This window comes from Talpa occidentalis, unplaced genomic scaffold (assembly GCF_014898055.3).
Source record: "Talpa occidentalis isolate TD23 unplaced genomic scaffold, MPIMG_talOcc4v2.1 talOcc4.9, whole genome shotgun sequence".
NCBI lineage: Eukaryota > Metazoa > Chordata > Mammalia > Eulipotyphla > Talpidae > Talpa > Talpa occidentalis.
Window position 1 is genome coordinate 67,778,246 of NW_023605305.1, and position 23,389 is coordinate 67,801,634.

The window sequence follows — 23,389 nt, forward strand, 5'->3', positions numbered from 1 at the left end:
TTGTTATTTTCTTTGTAATATTTATTACAATTTGAAATTGCCTTTTGATGGGCTGAGGGACTGGCATAGAAGCTCCTGGAAACCTTTGTTGTCTTCCTTTCTTCTGCATGTAGCTGCATCCCGCCTGGGACATGGTAGTGGCACATTGAATAATTACTGAGTGAATGAATTTGGGGAAGTGCATCCTGGTAGCTGTGAGCTGGCTGTGCTGTGAACTGACAGTGCATGATGGACTGCAAGTTTACAGGTGCAAATATGGGTGTAGGAGCTAGGCAGAGCAAAATGTTTTCTGCATAACAATGCACACCAGAATTTACAGTTCCCTGGGGCAGAGCGATGAAGGGGAAATGTCCATGTTTTTTTTTTTTTTTTTTCTAATTACATTTTTTCTCTTCAGCAGGAGAAAACACTTTTCTGTGGGGTCCTCCCCAAGGATATCTCCGGCCGTGAAGAGACTTCCTGATCACAAAAACATCTCTGGGTTGAGTCCCGCCATCCCCAGGCCGGATTGTGATGGTGACATATTCAGAAGGACAAAACCAAGTGCCCCCGCCTTTCTGCGCCTTCGGTGAGATACTTCCTCTGACGGTAGTGTAAACACTGTAAAATATTGAAAACATCGCTGTGTCGTGCTCGGTGCGATTGTTCCAAAGCCACATTCTAGCAACGTTTGGTCTTGATGCGTCACCCTGAATGCAGCTATATTTAGGCCTCTGCTTGCTAATGTTTCTATTTGTCGCCAAGCCCCAAGGAGCACTTCCAGGGACCATCTCCAGTGTCCCGGTCTCCATGGAAACGGCTCTCCGGCTTTGCGTGCCAGCCCCAGGAAAGAGGAATGTCTGTGCAACTTCCTCTCTGCTGCTGACACAGTGTCCAAGTTTTGCTACATTATCAGCCAGACCCAGTCCCTCGGCCCTCACCAGTCAATTTGCCTTAGGCTAGGACGGAGGGGAACTACCTCGGGGAACTACCCTTCACTCTCCTCTTGTTTCATTCCTCCTGCGGCATGCCCACTTACTTACTGTGCTCACGGCGTCGGGATAGTCAGGAGCGCAGAATCTGGGCATCTTAAACAGAGGCATCTGATCGGCAAAAACAAAAAGAAAGAAGTAACAGACACCGAATTGTCAAATGTCACGAGCTTTGGGGAGGACAGTGTGTGCCCAGAGCAGAGGGTAGGGGACATTCTCTTTTGTTTCTATGTGATTTTTTTTTTCTTTTTAGCAATAGTTGTGTGTTACTTTTATAAAAGAAGAAGTTCCCATTGTTATTGAACACACTCAGGATTGGTGATCTACATGTGCTACCATGCATTTCAACTGTTCTATCCCATTTCAGCTTGATTTACCTGGAATCTAGAGGAATTCATGATAGCCAGGGAGAGAAGGGCAGCAGATTTTCAAAACCAACAACAAAAATCTGACTTTTTTGTAGACCTTGACTCCCCCATTCACCCTACCCTAAAGACTCCCCACACCAAACTTACTACAATGTCCAAGGTCATCAAGAGGTAGATGTTATAGATGTACAGTTTTTTTGTATATTAATTATACCTCAATACATTTAAACAACACATTTAATTAATTTTTGTTTTCATTAGAACTATAATCACACATAAGCAGTCAGATAGCAATACACAGTTGGTGCTATAAAAAATAAAATGAGAAATAAAAGAACAATGCATGCTCTGCCCTCTTTACCACAGATGTCTGCTTCCCAGGGGAAAGAACTTTCCATGGTGATGTTTTTTGCTGACACTTGGCTCCATGTTTCTAAACCATGCAGTTCTGTGACTTTTTTTTAAGATTTATTTTATTTATTTATGCATACAAGAGCTGGGGTGTAGGCCAGAGGTATGGTGGGTAGAGGATTCACCAGAAACAGAGTAAGAAACAGGCAGATCTACTGAAATACACTGCTGAAGGGAGCAGTGGGTGAGACAGGAGAGGTGTGCTGTGCCATGTGGATCATCTTCCTGGCCGGAGATCGAACTCGTGCTGCTGATAGCTTCATAGTGCTGAGACTTAACCCCTTGTGCCACCAGGGAGGCCTCTCTGTGACTATTTCTGGATTTATATATTGTTCTGGGACTCCTTTTTATTTATTTTTATACAAGAACCGGGGTACAGGCCAGATGTGCAGGAGGGTGAGAGGATTCACCAGAGACAGAGCAGGGGACAGAACAGGCAGACTTACTGAAATACACTGCTGAGGGGAGCAGCGGGCGAGACAGGAGAGGTCTGCCCTGCCATGCATCTCCGAGGCTGGTGGGGATTGAACTCTTGCTGCAGAGGCTGCGGACAGCTTCACAGCACTGGGCTCAACCCGTTGCGCCACCAGGGGCGCAACCCATTCTGCGTCACAGAACTGCATGGCTTAGAAACATGGAGCCAAGTGTCAGCAAAAAGCATCACCTGGAAAGTTCTTTCCCCTGGGAGGCCCTGTTCTGGGACTTCTAGCAGAAGATGATGAGGATCTAGTTTTTGCACACCCTCCATTTCAGCATAAGATTTTTTCTCTACTCATCCTCCCAATGAGGTTGTGACATTTTGATTAATTAGAGCAATTTTTCTGTGTACACATTATTTTGCTCAGATAAGATTATTCACAGCTGAGGCTTGTATGATTGCATTTCCTTTCTTTTATAACTATTTGCTGTTGCTGAGGTTATCTCATTTTCTTTCAAGAGCTTAGTTTTTTTATGATGACTATCACTAATTCATTCTAGAATTTCCCAGTGTGTTGTAAATCTTCTCCCAATACGTTCATCTAGGATTTAATCATTTTCATCTTCTTGTCACAACTCTCTAAGAGGTGCCTCTCCCTGCTCCCAGCTGGACCTACCACAGCCTCCTCCTGTAACAACATCACCATGATGTCCAGAGGCCACAGGGCAAGTTATCTTTTTTAGGACAGAGGCACACCTCAGCCCACCACCTGTGAATGTTCCCCAGCCTGGACCTCAGGGAGGCCAGCTCACTCCATGGCCCCCAAGCCTGCCCTGACTTGACTACAGGAGGCTGGGCTTCCCCCTTTTATTTGTCCCTAGGATCCTAAGTTAACCAATCAGGTTTGACCTCTCCAGCTCTCTATCGACCTTGAGTTAATTTATTGGGATTGAAAATGGAAAATGAGCTGATTGGTGCTGAATGGTCCAATCAGATGCTTGGGATCAGAAATAATCCAATCAGTTTGTAGGGTAGGGGATCCTGAAAAGAATATAAGGCAGAGCAAGGGCCAGCTCAAGGAATGAGTGAGCAGCTAGCCTCTGAAGCTAGGAGAAGGATTCCTTGGACCTGCTTTGCAGAGGAAGCAGTCATCAGGCAGCCTCTGTAAAGGGAGAAGTACTCAGCAGGCGACCTCCTTGGAATCCACCAGACCGCTGTAGGCTTCCAGACTTCTAGACCTTCAGACCTCTCTAGAGCTCTGTGGAGACCCGGCCTCATGCCCTACCTCGACATCAGGTCAAGGGGTACATCAGCCTTGGCCTGGCTCCTTAAAGAGCTGACCACAGCCTCTGGTTGTCCAGTACCACCTCCTGGTGCATTTGAGTCTATGGCTGTCCAGTCTAGTGCCCAGTCCAGCCTTCAGACTGTGGCCGTGGGCGCCTGCAGTGTCACTTCCTCTTTCAGAAGTGAACTTTATTTGGGACATCTGGACACTGTGGACACTATCTGGGGTGATAGCTGGCCACCTTTGGCCTTAGAAAATCTTTCCTTTTCCCCAATCTCTTGTTTGTTAAATAAGTCCTATTGTTGCTTCCTGAGCTGGAGTGGTCTTGTAATTGTTAGTGCACAGGTGAGACCCCATAGACATGAACTGTCCCCACATTGGCACTGTCATCTGACACTGATTTAAGCAGTGTTTTACTGCTGCTTGACTGGGTCCTGGGTTCTTCCTTCACCGTCTCCTTGGCACCCCCTACCCTGTTTTTTGTTTTTTTTTTTCTTTTTTGGAGACCATGTTTTCTGGATCCATGTCTATCATGGATAGTTTTCTCTCTCTTGTTTCAGGAGAGCACATCATTCAGTTAATTCCTGAAAAAGGATGCACCCTAATATTTGGTTGCTGGATGGATATATAGGATTCCAGAATGGACACTGTTTTTCCCTCCAGTTTTGAGAACTCGGCCCCATTTTGTGAGTATGTGTGCATTGCTATTGAGAGTCCAACTCCATTCTAATTTCACTTTCCCTATAGGCAACCAGTGTATATCATGCACCGCAGCCCAACTTCTGCATTATTAAATTTTCTTTTTTTTTAAAGATTTATTTATTTATGCATACATGAACTGGGGTACAGGCCAGAGGTGTTGGGGGTGAGAGAATTCACCAGAGTGGGGAACAAAACAGGCAGATTGACTGAAATACACTGCTGAGGGGAGCAGCAGGTGAGTCAGGAGTGGTCTGCTGTGCCATGTGGGTAGCTCCCTGGCTGGGGATTGAACTTGTGCTTCAGTGGCTATGGACAGCTTCATAGGTTGCATCTTAACCCCTTGTGCCACCAGGGAGGCCCACATTATTAAATTTTCTAATGAGGTATTAGTCCTTTTTTAATTTTTATGTTGCATACTTAGTTTTATGAATGGATATCAGTTTTAGGAATGTTTTTGTACCATTGTCAGCAATGATACTTCTCTATTTTTAATCTTCTTTACTCTGAAACTCTAATTTAAAACAATATTTGACTTTCAGATAGAAGGTATCCATTTAATTCTCTTATTTTTTCCATTTCCTTTTTTACTGCTCTATATTCTGAGACATATCCTTCACATTATCTTCCTAAATCTTTCAGTGATTTTCTAATTTTCAAGAACTCTTTATTTTTCTTTGAATACTTGTTTTATAGCCTTCTCTCTTAGTTTCACAAATACTATTTCTCTTTTATTTTGCTGAGTATATTTTGCTTTGAACAAATGTTTCCTTCTACTTCTCAATTCTAGTTGATTTTTGTTGTTGCTGGTAATAGTGGTGATGTTGATGATGGTGGTAGCAGTGATGGTGGTGTTGATGATGGTGGTGACAGTGATGATGCTGGTGATGGTAGTAGTAGTGGTGGTTGACTGCTTTCTTAGTTGGCTAGTTTGTTTTTTTCTGTAAAGAAGTCCTTTCCCATGCAGAATGAGGCTCAAAAAGAGGATTAGAAGCTTGGTATATGTGGAAAGGACAGGTTGACAAGTTAGCTGGTTGACTTCACTATAGGGTGATTTGGCCAAGTTTATTCCTGTGGGGGAGGATTGAGATGGGAAGTTTCTTACAACTGTCATTTTCCTATAGGTCTTTTCTCCTAGGCTAATCTGCTTTTCCCAAATTTACTTTCCAATATCTTGCTGTGGTTTCGATAAGCCTGGATGGAAGTATTCTTATCCCTGAGTGGGAAGGTTGCCCAGTGGAGAGAAGTATCACTTGCCATTTGGCATGTGTATTTTCACTTAATTCCTATGATCAGCTTGACAGCCCTGGCCTCATTTATGTTTGGGATCCCAGAATCTGTTCATCTTCTAAGGCACCATCACCAGGGATAAAATGTCATTCTTCTGCAAGGATGCGCAAGTGTCACATCTTTGGCCAGGTGTCCAACTTTAACTTTTTTTAATGTAAATGCTTAGGTCCATCTTTTGCTTCTAACCTCATTGGAAGCCCCACTTTCAAGCCCTGTGCATGAGTCACATTCCTTTGAGAGGATTGCTATTAGCAACCTCTGCTAGGTCAATGATGTCTTCATTTTCTCTCTTCAGTTTTCCAAATTTGTGCTGCTCTTATCTCCTCCCCCAATCTCTGTCCTTGTTGGTTTATGCCTGTTTTTAAAATCCTTTGACTCACATTTGTGTAAGTTTTGGGTAGAAAGTACAAATAAAAATATATTCAAATTCAAATGTATTCAAATTTCAAATATATTCACATAGGCAGAAATCCTCATGTTGACATTTTCTATATGCTCTTATCACACACACTATGGATTTGAAAGTCTCATTGCCTCTTTCCCACCTGAAGAACACTCTCTTCCCTTTGGCTACGCAGAAAGTAACCCTTGTGCAGTTATCAAACACAAGTCAAATGGCATCGCAGCCAAGCTGACATCGCAGATGTCACAGACTCATCTGGCTCTCATGGTACTATCTTCATGCCTTTAGGTTGTGTAACCTATATGAAATAGCAAACATAAGAAGATACTCCAGTTATTTGTTGGTGTCACTCCTCATCGCCATTTCTTTCATATTTCCATAACTTGAGTTTTATTTTATATCTTTATTTATTTTTAGAATAACTTGATTATAACAAGTATTTCTTTGTATAGAAGAATATGTTGGTGCTATTCTTTCTGAATTTTTATTTTGCTGAGAATTTCTTCTCTTGCCCTCCTACTAATGCTGCTCAAACTGAGTGATCATTGGGGGTCATAAAAAAGACCACTTTTAGAGGAAGAAAAGGGCTTACTTATTTACATGAAATGATATCTTTCCTGATTTTGTCATTGTAGTACACAGTTAATAGGAACATGCACATCCCCCCACCCCTCTTCTCTAACTGTAGTGTCCTTGAATATAGTAGATGCGGGGTGGGGGGGGCAGGAATGTGGCACATACAGTATCTTTGATCTGAGCATCATTAACTTTCAGAATCACCCTGGAGGGGCAGCCGATGGATGGTGCCCACTGCCAACCCACCCATCTCCCAATCGGCACCAAGAGCCTTTGTCTAAAAATCCTGCAGCAGGGTCTCCCCGGTAGCGCAGCGGTTGAGCGCTGGGTTGTGAAGCTGCCCACAGCCTCTGCAGCGCCGGTTTGATCCCGGGCCGCTGGGCGAGGGTACTACATGGCGCGCAGACCTCTCCTGCCGTTCGCTCTCCCCTCAGCAGTGTAGTTCGTCAGTCTGCCTGCTCTGCTACCCGCTCTGGCTTTGGTGAATTGTCTCACCCTCCTGTGCTTCTGACTGTACCCAGTGCTTGTATAAATAAATAAATAAACCTTAAATAAATAAATAAATAAATAAATAAATAAATAAATAAATAAATAAAAATCCTGCAGCATATTGAACAGGTTATCATCAACTCTACAATAAGTGCTGTATCTCAGATTGTAGTTCAGAAGTCATCCTGTCTTGCTAAACATTCTTCCTAAGCAGGTTTTGTTCCCTGTAGTTCAGTTCTGCTATCCATCCATTTATCCACTGCTACAAGCTACAATTTGCATAAAAGTCAAGGAATGTTCTTGACCTAACAACAACAACAGTAATAAAATTATTATTATTACATAATATGGATTACTGCAGCCTGTTGATGATTTTGCTGGGAATTTGGAAAGAGTAGATAAATCAATGCCTGGGCATTAAAGAAAATTATATTGGTCCAGGGGTTGAGAAGATAGCTCTCATCCTCCTTTTCCTAGTGTTTACCAACAAACCTTCACAAACACACAAGCCAGACACTAACTCATGCTCCCAACTGCCCATGCCTACTTAAAAGTTATATGACCCTTTTGCATTCAGGTTCCAGATGTTCATGCTTGGAGGACAGCTTTAGCATCATCATTCTTATCCCCAGAGACTTCTTTTCCAAGGACCATTAACCAGCTCTGCCTCTGAGTGTGTTTTGATTCAGAGTACAGAGACTTGAGTGATGTCCATATATAAAGTGATGTCTTGCTGCAGAGAGGAGGTCTCTGCCTCTCCAGGTCTGTCCCATCTCATTTCAGTAAGCGATAATGTGATGTGATACAAACAGAAGTCTGGACTGGATCTTTCACAGCCCGTCAGGGCAGGCTGAGAGAAGTGCGGGCTCCTTTCTCCCTCTCAGGGTGACAGTGGGTGAGTCATGCAATTTCAAAAGATGGAATCTTGGGGGCTGGACTCCTCTCCTTTCTCATTGCAAGGTCTGAAAACCCAAGTTCTACCTCATGGGAGCTCTTGGAAGAACCATAGTCAATGTCAAAAAGAGATTCAAAGTGAGCTCATTTGTGATTAAAGACTCAATGTGGATGATTGAATGCTTTATCAGGAGTAAATGTTGTAGGTAATAGATATCAGCACCATCACCACCATTAATAGGTAATATAGGCCCCATATAAACATGACCTCACTTCTTAGCTCCTATACATACCTTTGAAGGGATGTGTAATTATTCCATCGTATAAATGCAGAAACTAAGAAAGCAGTGCTTAGCCACAAAGATCTCCAATAAATAAATGAATGGATGGATGGATGGATGGAGTTACTAATTCAATGTGGCGTAGCGAGTAGAGTGGGAAAAATTCTAGATATACTCCCCTGTGCCTTCCATGCATCTGAAGCCCATCTTGAACTTCAATGTGTCCTGCCAATGCCTCCTTTAAACCTCAGCACCTCCTGGCCAATGCCTTTCCATAACAAGTATGAGTATCTAAGCCACACTCTCAGTGTTGTTCACTGATTCACTTACTCATGAGTCAGTATTAACTCAACGTATATCAGATCTGTGCTAAGTCAAGGGAGGATGGACCCGGCATTGAGTAAGATACAGTTTCTCTTCTCCAAGAGCCCCATCACCCATGCACAGGCAAAGAATACAGTGTGAGGACCCCCATGACAAGTCAGTACAGGGTCACCAGCCACCTGCATTCCCCAGGACTTTCCCCATTTCAGCACTGAAATAACCTCCTCCTGGAAAATCCATGAAGGCAGACCAAGGTGGCGGTCTGCCTACTGCATACCTTTGCTGGCCTACTATAGAGTGAAATAAGGATTTGTTCAAGACTAACTGTAACTTAAGGGAACAATGACAACACAACCCACACAAGTAGTACTTTGCAGGCTGCCAAACATTTTCCTTTCCATCATGCTGATGCTTGCAGCAAGACTGTGTTTGAGGCGGTAGTGGTATCCCCTGGCAACTGAGGGTCCAAAGTCTCATCAATATGTTCAAGGTCAAGTTGTGGATAAATGCCACACATGCTTTCCATAAGGAAAAAAGAGAAGATCGCTGGTGAGAAAGATTGTAGAGCTGTGAGGGTTTGGGACAGTGAGGTAGGGGATCGAACTGGCGCTGCAGAGGCTGCAGGCAGCTTCACAACTTAGCGCTCAATCGCTGCGCCACCGGGGAGGCCCACTTGTGCCCATTTTTTGAGTGGATTATTTACTTTGTTTTTGTCAAGACTTGTCAACTCTTTGTAGATTTTTGTGATCAGTCCTTTATCATTAATGTTGTGTGCGAAAATTTTCTCCCAGTCGGTGGGGTGCCTGTTTGTTTTGGTTACTGTCTCTTGCTGTACAGAAGTTCTTTTATTTGATGTAGTCCCAGCTGTTTATCTTTGCTTTCGCTATCACTACTTTGGGTGATGAGTCTTTAAAGATGTTACTGAGGTGTATGTTATGTAGTGTTTCGCCTATATTTCCTTCTATATATTTTATGGCTTCAGGTCTTATGTCTAGTTCTTTAATCCATTTTGGGTTGGTTTTTGTGCATGGTGTGAGGTAGTGGTCAAGCTTCATTCTTTTGCATGTAGCAACCCAGTTTTCCCAGCACCATTTATGGAACAAACTTTCTTTGTTCCATTGCATATTCTTTGCTCCTTTGTCAAAGATTAGTTGACTGTAAATCTGTGGGTTTATTTCTGGGTTTTCTATTTGGTTCCATTGATCTGTGTGTCTGTTTTTGTTCCAATACCATGCAGGTTTGATTATTATGGCTTTTGAACAAGACATTTATGTCTGAACATTGGGCTTTTCAATTATGGCAGGATCGCCAACTGGCATGATTTTCACCAAGGTTTAATGACACAAATCAGATGAAGTGCTCAGCACAAGCACTTGCCTTTGAGAAAGATCTGGAGCGATGTCAGCCCCTCAAATTCCTCAATTGTTTTTCTATTGCAAGCAGCAGACATGCAATTCAAACAAACTAAAAGTGAAAGCAACTTGGTTGACTCATGTCACTGGCAACATTAGGGTTCAGCGTGGATGAAGGAGGTCCTTATGTCCCCAGACTAGTCCCCTCCCTCCCTCCCCACCCCTTTCATCAAGGTCACTGAGCAGGAGCATCTATTCAACTCTCCAAAGTGGGATCCTCTAAGGAACGAAAGGGGATGTCTTCATAAACCGACTGAAGCAAGCTACCTGGGAGGGATGGGGAACCTCCTAGAGGCAAAAGAAGGGGATCAGGACAAATGGATGGGCTATAGCAGCTATGCCCAACACATATGTTTTTCTATTTAAAATGACCTCGGTGGGTGTATTTGGAAAATGGGATTCTGTTCCCAAATGCAGAATATCTGAAAATATTTATCCTGCATTCTTAAGTAAGACAGTGATTTTTCTAGCAAGTGTCTTTCATATCTTTGGTTCATGTAGGCAGTGGTAACTTGCCTTTATGACTCATTCCTGATTCTTGCATTTAGCTGCTGCTGTTCCTTCTATAGCTGCCATGAACTCCAGCAGTACAGGAACACGGCTCCAGGCCTCCTGCCACTGGCACATCTCCACTGAGAGGGCTCCAAATACCTCCCTGCCTGGCAGTTGCAATGAAAAATTTGGAATTATGTTCCTAAGATGCTGGGAGGTAGGGGGACTCCTCCAGAGATGTCCCTCTTTTTGCCTACGCTTCCAAGAACACAGGCCCTGAATCCACACATTCTGATGTTTGAAACTCAGGTTGCCATGTGACTGGCCACCGACCTCTTCTAGCCTTGGGTGCCTCATCTCTAAAACAGTAATCATCACTAGGAATCTTTTTAAAGAGTGTGGCACACTGTAAGTCCTCAGTTGGTAGCAATATTATTCTTTCCATCAGGATTTTGGCATAACCCATGACCGATTTGAATTCTACAGTGCTGCTCTGGCTACACGGGTAATAGTTTTCCTGTTTTCTTCAATAGCTATTCATGCTCTGAATCTTCACTACTTTACCAAATAGCTCCTTCAGTCTTATTGCCTCCATTTGTTCTGGTTAACTGGAATCATCTTTTGTGTGTTCCAGCCTTTATTTTCTGTTTAGCATCTTGAGCAGAGAATGCCCCCCAAATGCCTCCAGGAGGCACTAGCCATGAACTAGAAGAGGACTAACTGGCGTGCTCTCCAAATGGAAATCTGAGATGTGTTTCTGTGTCTCTGGAAATTGTCTCTCCGGTTCCTAAGCTATCTTATAGGTCTTGCCTCATTAACTCACTCTGCTGCATCCCCCAGCTACCTCTGCAACTCCTCTGTCCCTGCCTGTTTTGACTCCACTGCCAGTTTTTCTCCATCTTCTCTGGTATAAACTTACCAACAGTTCACAGTGCTCTGTGCCAGGCACTGGGCTAAAAGAATCCCATGTTCCTAACAGCCCTATAAGGTCGGTTCTTTCATGGGGCCATTTTGCTGGGAGGAAACTGAGCAGAGAAAGGAAAGGTAGCTTGGCAAGTTCAGATAGCTCCTGGGATTTAACCCTTGGCAGGCTGGCCCAGGGCAGCAGTCCTCACTCTGCTGCACTGCCTTCCACTGCAGAGTAGCAAGTACCTGGGTGAGAGAGGTAGCCTGTAACTCTGTCATTTCAGAATATAGAAAACAAAGCATTGGCTTTTTTTTCAAACCACATTTCTGGATTTCAGTCACTATGTTATTCATCAACCATACTGGAATGAAGAAGGAAAAACTCTGCTCTAATTAGCTCATGGACTAATAGAAAATATAGACCTAGGAAGCTAGGAAAATTCAAAGCACGTAAGAGAGTGATATCAAAGAGATAGAAACTCCAGAAGAAAGTAGGAAGGATGCTCACTGTGAAAATTTACCTTGTCCAATCAAGAATAACAAGTTCTAATGAATCTAATACTTAGCTTATAGTTATCAAAGGATGCACAGTAAGGTAATTTTGCAAACACTTAATAAAATTTATAGTCTTTTGACTCAAAGGAGACAGTAAATTGTTATAAAAATTCAAGGTCATTATCATGGTCACAGATACCATGTCCTATAGATAGAAACTGGACCTTGAAGTGAAACAAAGCAGGGTTTTATCTGACTCTGCTACTGTCCAGCTATGGGGTGTTGAACATGATATTTGATCTTTCCAAACCTGATTGTCAATAAAATGAGCAGAATCATCCACGTGTTATAAGACATCTTAGGTTATTTCCAGGTTTTGATTATTAGGAATGAAGTTTCTGTGGACATTTGTATACATCTGTGTGAATATTTCTATTTTGCTGGGGTAGATTCCAAGAGTGTAAATGTTGGGTTTCACAGCAATTGCATGCTTAGTTTTCCAGCGCATTCTCCAGGGTGGAGCTAGCATTGTACATTCCATTTGACATTCAGTGGTATGTGATTGATCCAGTTTCTCCTCACCAGCCTTTAGTATTTATCACCAGTGTTTATTTTAGACATTCTGATTGGTGTGCTGTGATACCTCACTGTGGCTTTAACTTGCAAATCCTTACTGGCTAGTGAAATTGAATCCCCATTGCAGAATACCACTTGGCAATAAAAAGGAACGAGCTATCAGTGAATAATCCATCATGAAACAACAGTGTGGATGAAGCTTCAGAGAATTATGTTCAGTGGAATAAAAAAAAAACCAGTCTCCATAAGCTACATATCTGTGATTATATTTATATAACCATGGTGGTTAATTTTATGTGTCAACTTGACTGGGCCATGAGGTGCCCAGACTTTTGGTCAATTATTATTCTGGGTGTTTCTGAATGAGATTAACATTTGAACATTGGTATCTAGAGTAAAGCAGATTACCCTCCCTGATGTGAGTGGGCTTCATCTCATCAGTTGAGGGTCTGAATAGAACAAATTCTCTGTTTTTGAGGGTCTATTTGAGCTCCTTTTACCCAACTGCTTTTAGTTGGGACATGGGTTCCTTTCTGTCTTTGGAATCAAACTGAAACATTGGCACTCTCTGGGTCTTGAGGCTGTTGGCATTCACACTAGAAGCACACCATGGCTTTCCTGGGTCTCTAGCTGCTCACTCACCCTGTAGATCTTGGGACTTCTTAGACTCAATGGTCAGGTGAATCAGCACTATGTAAGATAGATAAATAGATCGACCCTATATTCCCTATTGGCTCTGCTTCTCTAGAGAACTCTGTAATAATATAATAATTTTCTTAAATTCACAAAATTACAGAAACAAAGGATAGATTAGCACTTGTCAGACGTTAAGAGATAGGAGCAGAAAGGAAGGAAATATGGTTATAAAAGGGCAGCATTGTGGTGTTGGAACCATTCTTCATTTGACTCTGAAGGTGGATAGATTCATAAACTTAAGCCTGCGATGAAAATTCATCAAGCTAAATATACACATATACACAATCACTCACACTCATACATGAATCAGTACATGAAAAACTGGGGAAATCTGGAAAAGATCAACAGATTGTATCAATGCCAATATTGGTTGTGATAGTGTACTATAGTTTACAAGGTGTTATTATCAGGAAGAACAGTATAAAGAGCACGTGGAGTCTCTTTGTAGTATTCCTTCTAACTGCATGTGAATCTATAATTATTGTAAAATAAAGTGTTTAATTAATATTAAACTAAGAAATTCAAAATTATTCTCCAATAAAAGGAACCAGGGCTCCCTATAGAAGTGATTCATTTTTTTTTTTAAAGATTTATTTACTTATTTATACAAGAACCAGGGTACAGGCCAGATGTGTGGGAGGGTGAGAGGATTCACCAGAGACAGAGTGGGGAACAGAACAGGCAGACTGACGAAATACACTGCTGAGGGGAGCAGCGGGCAAGACAGGAGAGGTCTGCCGTGCCATGTGGGACCCTCTCCAGCCGGCCGGGATTGAAACAGCGCTGCAGAGGCTGCGGACAGCTTCACAGTGCTGCGCTCAACTGCTTGCGCCACCAGGGGAGGCCCTAAAAGTGATTCATTCTAAAAGCAGAGCAAGAATATATAAAAAAAGAAAGAATATATAAAGAAGATGAATCTGAACATCTTGCAGTATTAGGAAGTGCAAAGTATCCACAAAATGATGGAAATATATTAATAGAACACAAAAGTCAACCTCAAAGAACTCCCAGTGGCCAAAGTTGGAACATTTTGAGTGATAAAATAAAGTTAAGTACAAGAAATAATGATAGGATTATAATTCAAAGAATTAAAAAAAGCGGGGGGGCAACCACCCTTACATCCCAAAACTATTGATAATTTAAAGGCTAAATAATACAGTGTTCATAGAAGCGTGTGGCTTAGAGTCCAATATACAGTAGGTAATCAATAAATGGCAGGTGCTATTTCTTTCATAACAGATGGTTATTAGTGCTACATCATCTAATATCATGTAGCAGCTATGAAAAGAAAAACTCTGATCATAGTTGAAAATAGAAGACAAGATTAAAAGTTATAAAAGCTGAATGCTTGTTAGACAGTGTTACTCAGTTTCAAATATATATATATATATATATATATATATATACACATATATACTTATATATGTGATTAGATAATATGTCAACCCAAAGGAACAATCTAAACAACTCTGGTGGTTAGCTGCCAGCTTAATGTTGCCCTTCAATAGCTGCCATGTTCTGCTTTAAAGTTTCATAAATGTACTTGCTTCCAAGCTTGTAAAGTAATTTTATTCTTTTTTTTTTTTTTTTAAAGTGTCAGTCTTTTTTTTTATTTATTTATTTGTTTGTTTTTTTTTGTTTATACAAGCACTGGGTACAGTCAGAAGCGCGGGAGGGTGAGAGAATCCACCAGAGCCAGAGCGGGGAGCAGAACAGGCAGAAGGACCGAAGTACACTGCTGAGGGGAGCAGCGGGCGGCAGGAGAGGTCTGCGCGCCATGTGGGACCCTCCTCCGGTGGCCGGGAAGCAGCCGGGGATTGAACTGGCGCCGCAGAGGCCGCGGGCAGCTTCGCAACCCAGCGCTCAACCGCTGCGCCACCGGGGAGGCCCTGTAAAGTAATTTTAAATTCATAGCTAGGCCGCAGGAATTTTGATGAGTACCTCTGAACAGCCTAGTTTCTTAAAATCATAACTAAAGCCAGACTCTCACAAGAGGGGTGTGTGTGCAGCCGGTTGCCGTGGACAGGCAGGCTGATGTGAGTGGGCTTCATCTCATCAGTTGAGGGTCTGAATAGAACAGATCCTCTGTTTTTGAGGGTCTATTTTGAGCTCCTTTTACCCAACTGCCTTGAGTTGGGACATGGGTTCCTTTCTGTCTTTGGAATCAAACTGAAACATTGGCTGAAGCCCAGACTGAATACTTGCTGGGGGTTTGGAGGCCTGCTGGCTTCCTGGCGCCCCCAGCACCCCTGTCTGCCATGTACCTGGTAGCTCTGTAGTGCCAAGATGGGCACTGAGCATGTTTTCTAGGATTCGAACAGATAAGCGGGTAAAGAAGTCCTGGAGCCCTTGGTGGCTTTAACAGGCTTTTATTGAGCTTTACATGCAGTGTGGCAAATGGGTACACAGAAGCCAGGGGTGCTGGGGGGCCAGGAGGCCAGCAGGCCCCTAGCAAGTCTTCACTCTGGGCTTCTCAGGCCTTCTTCATCCCCTTCTCTCTCCTGCTGCTTCTCTCTGTGACTAGCTCAATACTCCCATGGCCCACAGAAATAAATAAGATAGTTTGCAACAATATAACTACTGAGGGTGCTCAATCAGGCGGGAAATGCTAATGATGGGAGGGCAGAAAAGCCTGAAAAACCATTTATCCTACACTGCACTACATGTAAAAGCTGAATAAAAGCCTAAGAGTGCCACTGAGGGCACCAAGACTCCTCCTTTACCTGGTCTGCCGAATCACAGAAAACCTGTGCCCTTCCTGCCACTACACCTCCCTTGGCTTCTCTTGCCATTGCATGCTGGCAAGAGAGGAGAGATGGCACGGGCAGGTCTCCAGCACCTTGCTGGCTTCCCTACTCCCAGATGGCATCATGGCACTGGCGTCTCAGTTTCCTCACCTGCTTACCTCGTACTTGCTTCGTGTCTCCCTGAGCTCCTAGTCATCGTGCCCCAGGCCTTGCTACATCTAAGAATGACAAGAGAGGTGCTAAAAACCCAGAAAGATCCCACTTTCCTTCAAAACTAGCTTTGAATGCACGAAGAAAGCAATGGAAGCTTAAGAAACAAGGTCCACCAAGGAAGTCCCTCACATCCTTTCTTGTCCACCTTACTTCCCTGCCTTAGCCAATTGCTGATACTGAACAGGAGAATATGGGGCAGCCCACAGTAAACTTCCTTTTCCATCCTTCCTTACTTATCAGGAAGCCAAAAATAGTGCTAGAAAAATGTGTACTTCTCAAGAAGTGTAGGGTAAAAATGTAGGGTAAATGGTTTTCAGGCTTTTCTGCCCTCCCACCATTAGTATTGCCCTGCCTGATGGGGCACCTGCTGTTGTTACATTGTTGTAAACTGTCTTGTTTACTTCTGTGGGCCATGGGAGTAGTATTGAGACAGTAACGCAGAAGCAGAAGAGGAAGGAGAGAGAAGGGGAGAAAGAAAGCCAGAATAGAGAGAGAGAGAAGCCCAAAGTGAAAACTTGCTGGGGGCCAGGAGGCCTGGCTGGAGCCAGCACCCCTGCCTGCCATGTACCTGGTTGCTGCACTACATGTAAAAGCTGAATAAAAGCCTGAGAATGCTACCGAGGGCTCCATGACTCCTCCTTTACCCTGTCTGCTCCAAACATAGAAAACCTGCTCTGTGCCCTTCCTGCCACTACAATTGGTGTAGTCGGCAGGATGGATCCAATGTAGATGGGTATGGAGCCCTCTGAAGACCTCAGGAGGGACTGAGGAGTAGCAAACTGAGTTTGCCTGTGACAACACTGGATGTGCCATGGCAGCATAGGTTGTGACCATAATCCAGGAGCTGCTGGAAGAGCTAGAGATGCTGCAGGAGCACAGGAGGTGGACAAGGTCCAGGAGCTGTGGGACAAGACCTTGAGTGCCCGAGGGGACCAGCCAACAACCCCCGAGGCAGCAGAATTGTCGGGGAAGAAAGGACCACGATCCGGAGCTCACCCAGTGCTGATGCAGGAGAAGACTGATGGACTTGGACTTACAATCCTACCAGAAGGTGGAGGAATTTTAACAGGATAATGTTCTGTTTTGGGGACCCTGGGGAGGATGGTATTATTTGTGTACCCCAGGAGATGGGAATCTGGGGGTGGCCAGTGGGCCTTGGTGGCCAAAAGCAGCCTGTGTAGTGCCCACCAGCCAGGCAGTTCAAAAAGCTAACTTAGAAAGGCAAAAGCTGGTGCTGAGATCGGGAAGCTCTGAGCAGCTGTTAAGCAGCCTGACTATGCTAAAGAATGCCAGTGAGTCTTTTAAAATCACCTGTGGGTGATGCTCTGCTCATTGCTGAGTGAGGGTGAGGTGCTGAGGCACCTGTCCTTGGGGGACGGGTGGGGAAGTGGATTGCGGTGGAGCCCACAGACGAAGAGGCGACCCAAGAGAGGCTCCACGTGGATTTTGTATCCACACATCCCCGACCCATGTACTTGAGAAATGGGTTGGCCTGAGTGCAGGGGTCTGCGTGTCGCACTGGTGGCTATGAAAGCTGAGCGTTGGAGCCCCCGCAGACAGAAAACCCTGAGGATTGGGCGATTACCCCCAAAGAGTACAGAATGGCTAATCCAAAAGTGAATGCTTCCTGGGGGTGAATGCTGTGTGTGGCTTGTGGCCGAGACTACAGCCTGAGAAGGCCAGGAAGCCTGACGGCTTCTGGCTTGTGAAGGCAGATGCCTGAGTGGTTCCCCTCACTTGTATGAGCAGTGCCTTCCTTAGCAGAAGTGGTGGATCATCTGCTGGTGCCAATAATTGTCTTTTGCTATTAGGTTGGTCCCCTGCCTGTACTTACTTGTGTTATGTTGTATTGTTTATTTTCTTTTGTGGGCCATGGCTGCATTGTCTATGTTCAGTAAGGAAAAATTGCATATATACAGACTGTATAGCAGAAAACCCTGAGGGGCTGGATTCTAAGGTAAATGGTTTTCAGGCTTTTCTGCCCTCCCACTATTAGGATTGCCCTGCCTGATAGGGTACCTGCAGTTGTTACATTGTTGTAAGCTATCTTGTTTACTTCTGTGGGCCATGGGAGGAGTATTGAGAGAGTCACCAACAGAAGCAGAAGCAGGAGAGGCAGGAGAGAGAAGGGGAGAAAAAAAAGCCAGGAGAGAGAGAGAGAGAAGCCTAGAGTGAAGACTTGCTGGGGGCCATGAGGCACGCCTGCCTGCCATGTAACTGTTTGCCACACTACATGTAAAGGTCAGTAAAAGCCCGAGAAAGCCACCAGGGGCTCCAGCAGTGTCCTTTACCCATCTGCCAGATCATAGAAAACCTGCTCAGTGGTCATCCTGACACTAGAGAGAGACTTTGTACATTGTTCCCAGCATTCTGGGAAGGCATAAATACACAGGCACAAGCAAACCCCTCAATATGCATAATTTTAATAACACTTGTGGGGTAAATGCTCTGATAGTTGTATTTAAAATTGGCATCACACCATATAGTGAGGGATGGCAACATTTAGAATTTGGTATTTTAATTTCCCTTTGTTTAGATATTAAACAGCAAATAAAAACCATCATGACAGGCCTCCCCTGGTGGCGCAGCGGTTGAGCGCTAGGCTGCGAGGCTGCCTGCAGCCTCTGCAGCGCCCGTTCATTCCCTGGCCTCCAGGGAGGGTCCCACAAAAAAACAAAACAAAACAAAACAAAACATTATGACAAGAGAGAGAACTTAAGGAAAGGAAAAACCTTAAAAATCGCTGCCTTTAGCATGATGTTCTCCTGCTTTTCGAGTGAGGGGCCTACCTTCTCATTTGCGTGGGCTCCACAAAGTACATAGCTGGCTCTGAGGACTTGTTAAAACCCATTAGCTTCCAGGAGAGCAAGGATATATACTAAAAGATTGCTGAGGCTTTGGGTGCTGAGGCCAGGTAAGAGATTTTCTGTTCAGCATTGTCTACTGCTTGGCTACCCAGAGCACTGGAAGTAATCAACTTCATTAGTAAGAAAATCATCCCCTCTAAGTTTGTCAGTACTTACAAGCCTATAGGAAAGAGACTGAGATCTAAACACGAATAATTGTATCTTCATTTGCAGTGAAAATTGAGTGACACAAAACCTGGAATTGTATTCTTATTTTTTCCCATTAGAGATATTGTGCAAGGACCCAAGTCAAACATTTAAGTTATTCTGGTATAAACAGTTCTTGGTTGCAGACCACAGCCTCAGAGCAGAGCAGAGTATATACAGCACTGGCATAAAAATAGACACTATCAAAGGAACAGAATTGAAAGCCCAGAGATAAATCCAAGCATATGTGTAGGGGCAGGATGAGCACAGGGCAGGTTATCTATGATCCGCCAGATGGGGTAAAGGAGGAGTCGTGGAGCCCTCAGTGGCTTTCTCAGGCTTTTACTGACCTTTACATGCAGTGTGGCAAACGGGTACAGGACAGGCAGGGGGGCCAGGGGGCCAGGAGGCCAGTAGGCCTCTAAGCCCCCTGCAAGTCCTCACTCCGGGCCTCCCTGGTTTGTTTCGCCCCTGTCTCTTCTGCTTCTCCTTCTCTTGGTGACTATAAGGTAGGTTGCAACAATGTAACAATTGCAGGTGCCCCAACCAGGCAGGGCAATCCTAATGGTGGGAGGGCAGAAAAGCCTGAAAAACCATTTACCCTACGATGTGTCAAGACTTAATTCATGACAAGGGAGCCACTACCATGCAATAGCAGGAAAGGAGTCTTTTTAACAAAGGGTGCTGGAAAAAGTGGACAACCACCTATAAAAGGATGAAGTTGGCTCATTCTCCAACTCCATGCACAAAAATAAAATACATTAAAGGGGACTCCCTAGTGGCGCAAGGGGTGAAGCATTGGCACTGTGAAGCAATCCGCAGCCACTGCAGCATGAGTTTGATCCCCAGCCAGCAAGGTGACCCACATGGCACAGCAGACCTCTCCTTCAGCAGTATATTTCAGTAGATCTGCCTTTCTGTTCCCGGCTTTGTCTCTGGTGAGTCCTCTCAACCCCCTCACGGCACCTCTGACCTGCATACCAGCTCTTGTATGCATAAAACAATAAATCTTAAAAAAAATTCAAATAAAATAAAATGGATTAAAGACTTAAATGTAAGACCTGCAACAATAAAATATATGGAAGAAAATCTTTCATGAAATCTACAATAAAGATGTTTTTGGAGAATTTCAACACCTACAACAAAGGAAATAAAAGCAAAAATAAACATTTGGGATTATCTCAAATTAAAAAGCTTTTACACAATGAAAGAAAATATAAGTAGATTAAGAAGACACCTCAATGAATAGGAGGAAATACTTGAATATTACACAGTGACAGGAGCTTAATAGTCAAGATATCCAAGATAAATATCCAAGATAAAATGCTAACACAATTTTACAATAAAAATCTCAGTTAATAAATAGGCAATAGAGATGAAGAATTTACCAATAAAAGAGCTCCAGAGAGCCAAAAGAAATTGAAAAAAAGTCTTTTTTTTTTTTTTGCTTTTAAGGGAGAGACAGATCAAAACCTCAATGAGATATCATCTCATACCTGTGAGAATATCGGTGCAGCCACTATGGAAAGTGATCTAGAATTACTTTAAAAAATTAAAAATGGATATTAAAAATTATGTGCTCTCATATTTCTTGCAACATTGTTTACAATAGCTCAGACATGGACACAACCAATGTGCTGGCTGAGAGAGGGCAGGTTCAGAATTGATCTGTCTACGCAGTGCATAGTATTGTCACAATTTTAAAATAAAATAACAAAATACAAGGAAGTATGAGGGAAGTATAGTAAAAGCACATCAGAATCACAAAGACAAACAGCAGACATTTACAAAGTGGACGGTTTATCAAAGCATAATACTAGAAGAGACCATGGAACACCAATAAATGAAATGAGTCCTGTGTGGTCAGAAGGGTGGAAGGAGGGAGAAAGAGTTAAACAGGCATAAGGGATGATAGTGGGGAAATTTTTGAAAGTTATAAAAGTGTATAACTTCATTGGTCCTTGAAACTAGAGCAAAATCTTTCACATAATAACACTCCCAAATGTGTACTAAATGAATAGACAAAGAATGGAGGAAAAAAGAAATCAACACTTGGACAGAGTGGTAAAGGCAAAAACTTAGCTGGAATAAGTTTGAGAATGAGAGCTGAATATTGGAACCTATTGTCTAGACATAAGTACTAATATTATCATCACTGTTATTCTCAAGCAGAAAAACAATAAAACCAAGCAAAATTTACATTTGTTAGAAATAATCATGCTTTGGGCCTCCCTGGTGGCGCAGAGTTTAAGCGCTGGGCTGCGAAGCCGCCCGCAGCCTCTGCAGCGTCGGTTCTATCCCTGGCCGCTGGCAAAGGTCCAACATGGTGCGCAGACCTCTCCTGCCACGCCTGCTGCTCCCCTCAGCAATGTACTTCATCAGTCTGCCTTCTCTGCTCTCTGCTCTGGTGAATTCTCACACCCTCCCCCGCTTCTGATTGTACCCCAGTGCTTGTATAAATAAATAAATAAATCTTAAAAAAAAATCATGCTTTATTCAGTCTGCCTTCCTTTCCTCCTCCATCCAAGGTGATTTCCCAAAGCTTTCTGCATGATAAGCAAGATTTTCACTTTCCACTTTGTTTCTATCTCTTCCCCAGAACACATTTCTGATTTTATGATAAGGAGATGACAAACGAATCAGAAATGCTGACACTCAAGTTGTTGGAGACTTTTGAGAAATAAATATAGTCTCTATAGAGTAGCAGCACTATGGAGAAGCAGGTGCATTTGAACCCACATCCTCAAGCTGTTGCAGTTTGGAAAGAACATAAGGAGGTCCTGAGAACTCAGGGATGGGAACGGGACCAAAAGGTACTTCCATGCCAGAAGCTGAGGTCAGGGCTCAGGGTGCTGCCCTTGGACTGTGCTGGCTCCAAGCCTCAGGTTGATGCCTAGGGCCTCCAACACTAAGGATGCCAGCAAAGCCAAGTATATCAACAAAGCCAAGTGCTTCTGCAAAATCTAGTGCGCCATGCACAGAATGTGGAACCTGCAAACAAAGAGTATGGCTGAGCTGAGCCAACTTGCAAAGGAGAGTGGTTGGGAAGGTTTTCCCCCATGACTGTAAAATTGGAATCCTCACATCTTTCTCTCAAGGCTGTTTGGAGTATTAACTGGCATAATAGGAATGTAAGCTAGAACATAGTACCTGGTATGAATAGATTCTCGAAGAATGTTAAGCAAATTGGAATTTGCATTTTATATTCTCGAAGGAAAGGAATGCCATTGCAAGGAAAATTGCTCTTTGTAAGTTTTGCCTATAGCAGTAATGGCTTGGGGGCGTGGGCAGTGGGAAGCAAAAGACAAAATCCTCAAATAGTTTCATCTCCAGCTTTTGATCCTCAAAGTGAACTCTAATTTGGCTTCTTTCAGCCCTTCTGAGGACTGAAAGCCTATGCAGCTAGATAGAGCCAAGGATGCCCGGCCTCCTCCATTGTGGGCTCTGATTCCTCATTCAGTGCAGCAGCAGACATCTGCTCGGCGAGCCCTTTGAGGGCGTGACAGAGAGGCAGCGCCTTTGAATTGAGCAGATTTTGCAGAACTTAGATCTCTAGAAGAAATGACTGAAGGGTGTCCGAATGTGAATAGGGGCTGGCTGCCTGTCCACTGTTGCCCTGTGACCCTGGTGAAGAACACTGCAAGGATCTCTTGCTAGGCCCCACTCTCACCCCAGAATGCAGCTCCTGCCCGAGGACTGAGGTCTGGAGCTCGCTATACAGTCCCTGGCTGGGTTATGATTATGGGCTGGATTGTCTCCCCTCACCCCTCTCACCCCCTCCAGTTCATCGGGATTGCCTAACCCCTAGTTCAGACCACAAAGCTTTAACCCCCAGAACCTCAGAATGTGATTGTATTTGGAGCTAAGGCTTTTTAAAGAGCAACTACGTTAAAATGAAGTCATTAGGATGGATCTAATCCAGTCTGGCTGGCGTCCTTATAAAGTCAGAGATTAGGACACATGCACACACACACACGCACACACGCACACACACACACACACAGGTCATGGAGAAGGCAGCCACCTGCCAGCCAAGGACAGAGGCTGCAGAAAGGAACCAGCACTGCCTTCTCTGTGCCCTGCAACCCTCAACTGCAGAGAGGGGTCACTCAACCACTGTTCCCACAGCCCCAATGAGGAACTGAGTTTCAGAAGGGAGCAAGCTTGTCCTGGTCTCACAGAGATCAGGCAGCATTGGTATTTGAACTCAGGGCTGCCTGGCTCCAAGCCCAGGGTACAGGCACTGCTTCTGGAGGGAGGGCAGTGGGGGTTGAAAGGAAGCTTTGAAAGGGCTCCTTTTTCCATGGTCACCCACAGTAGGTCTCCTGCCTCGATTCTATGACCCTCTCAGGAAGCTCACTTACCTCACAGGGGCTGAACAATTTTCAAC

At 43.9% G+C, this 23,389-nt stretch overlaps 1 long non-coding RNA gene across 1 annotated transcript; it reads right to left on the minus strand.

The window, feature by feature from the left end:
• On the minus strand, positions 1–23,389 carry LOC119235876 (uncharacterized). Its single transcript, XR_005122932.2, has 4 exons — positions 23,364–23,389; positions 5,988–6,143; positions 1,023–1,082; positions 1–600 (listed from the first exon to the last, which is right to left on the minus strand). It is a non-coding gene; the product is annotated as an uncharacterized LOC119235876 (long non-coding RNA).